Genomic DNA, 2695 nt, shown 5'->3' on the forward strand with positions numbered 1-2695 from the left:
TTTACATGTAATGAAAAAAAAAGAAAAAAGTATACATTAAAAGAAGGGAAGTATACATAGAATGTGGCACTAGCCATCAGACACCCTGTTCATCACCTCTTCCCAATTCTTATCCACCCGAAGGTCGGGACTAAACCAGACCTTGAGCAGTTTAACTGGTCCGTCAGTCTAACGTCTAGTAGAGGTGGAGGTTGTCATGGATGGAACTGCTCGGGATAGCAGCACGTTTCTGCCTCCCCGACCAGACTCCCAGCAACAAGCGCAAACTTTTGTGCTAACACCTTGGCCAGAATTGTAAACTGTATTTAGCAGAGTTATGGGCCAAAAATTCCCTAGCATGTCCCCATTGCTGGCATCCTTTCTCAGCAGTGTTACACACCCTGGCTAACAGCACTAGGAACTCTCCCATTCTGCTGCCAGTTATTGTAGACATCTGCCAAGAAGCTACCAAACAAATCTGGCATGAACAAACTGGGTAATTTGCAACTTGTGCAATTGCTCATTGCCTTCTGTATTTCAGTGGCTGTAATCAGCCTGATGCAGAACCTTGCGTCCATTACTAAGAGCCATGGTAGGTCGTCCAGATATGAAGTAAACTCTGCTACTGTTGCCAACCCATCACCCTCCCTAAAAATCCCAGCAAAGTGCTGCTGAAAAGCCACGCATATCTGCTCCGAACCAAGTAGTACGTGCCTGTCCTGATCCATTAAATCTTCATGTTTTTGTTTTCATGTTTTGTCACTACCATTCAGGCCCATTGGATGGCTTCAGATCTTTCGCGTTTTAGTGCACAGGCCTGAGCTCTGACAACGCACCCTTCATGTTTCACCTTAAAGAAATGGTCAAGGGCCATTCTCACTGCTAACACATCGGTTGCCATTCCTTTACTAACAACCTCTTCCAGTTTGCTAACAAGTTCTCCTTCTAATCTATTTCTTTCTATTGCTAAATCTTTGCTAAACACTATTGATTCTACTCTAATTGCTCTCTTCACCAGTTGTTGATGATTGCCCCTGTCAACTACCACTTAACTACTTCACTAATCCAGTCGCTGTAGTCTTTGTGAGCCGGTAAGGACGCATTCAACTTCCAGTAACTGGGTCTCTGTCTACGGGTCCTATGTAAATCAACTGTGCCTATCACAAATTTGTGATCTGAGTAGCTGACCAATTTAAATTGTGAATAACCTATGCTATCCCTATCCTCTGACCTAACAAATAGTCTACCTTAATATGATCTGGATGACCCATTACCGTTGCTCCTTGTCCACATCGGGACATCAGGGAAATCCAGTCGGTACCTGACAGAAAGCTGGAAAGTCCAAAGGAGCCTGGGATCTAGGTTAGAAACCGGTTCTTTCTTTATTGGCAAGAAATCTTGAAAAACTGAATAATGACAGACATACATACATACAAATAGTGAAGCTTCATGTAGCAAACATGTGCAGCAGAATAGGGTGTAGCAAACGTGTGTAGTGGTGCTTAATGTAGTGACCATGGGCAAGGGAGCTGAATGTGGTAAACATATGCATTTGAGCTGGGTGTAGTGAAAATGTGCATTTGAGCTTGATTCTGTGAACATGGGTAGCATAGCTGAATGTAATGACTATATGTCAATGCAGATAACTTCCTGATGTTATTTAACAATTAGTTGTAGGAGGAGGAGGAGGAGGAGATGATGACTAACAACAACAGACTGGATAAGCATTTTGCAACACAAATCATTTCATCCAAGTGTCATCTCCGGTTTAAGTGACAATCTTTTTTGTCCTACTTAGAACCACTGCGACATGTTCAGAAAGACACACACAAGCTCACCTACACAATCCCCTTCTTGCAACCAAAATATAGATTACATATCTCCTGGTCGTTCTCCCATTTGTTTCATATCACGATTTTCAGTATCTAAAGCTCAGCATTAGGATTAACACTAGGAACCTTTTACACAATCTCGTTGTTCTCAATTTAAAGAACACTTAGACCACTATGAAGTACTCTAAAGTACACATATCCAAACACAATCCTATTTAAGGTACATTTAAATCATCATATAACACCCTACTTAAAAGTGAATACTTATAGATACATGTGTCCCCCCAACTGTGCTCAATTAATGAATATCCATTCCACTCCCCTGTTTCTTATTTAAATTCTATTTACATCACATCATGTCTTTCCTTCCATTATCTCCAACTGAAATCATAATTTATACCATCCCTGTTTCCAATTTGAAGCAAACACATAACAGCATTCTTCTGTTTCCAATTCAAAGCATACTCTTACCGCTTCCTCTATTCCCAGTTAAAAATAGGTTTGTGTGTACATGCAATTATCTCATTCCAGGGTGAAAAACTAGAGGTAGTCGATAGCTTCCGCTATCTGGGTGACCAAGTTAGTAGTGGGGGTGGGTGCGCTGAAAGTGTAGCTGCTAGAATAAGAATAGCCTGGCCAAAGTTTAGAGAGCTCTTACCCCTGCTGGCGACAAAGGGACTCTCACTCAGAGTAAAAGGCAGACTGTATGACGCATGCGTACGAACAACCATGCTACATGGCAGTGAAACATGGGCTGTAACTGCTGAGGACATACGTAAGCTCGCAAGGAATGAAGCCAGTATGCTCCGTTGGATGTGTAATGTCAATGTGAATACCCGTCAGAGTGTAAGTATCTTGAGAGAAAAGCTGAACATTAGAAGCAT

This window comes from Octopus bimaculoides, chromosome 20 (assembly GCF_001194135.2).
Source record: "Octopus bimaculoides isolate UCB-OBI-ISO-001 chromosome 20, ASM119413v2, whole genome shotgun sequence".
NCBI classification, from domain to species: Eukaryota; Metazoa; Mollusca; class Cephalopoda; order Octopoda; family Octopodidae; genus Octopus; species Octopus bimaculoides.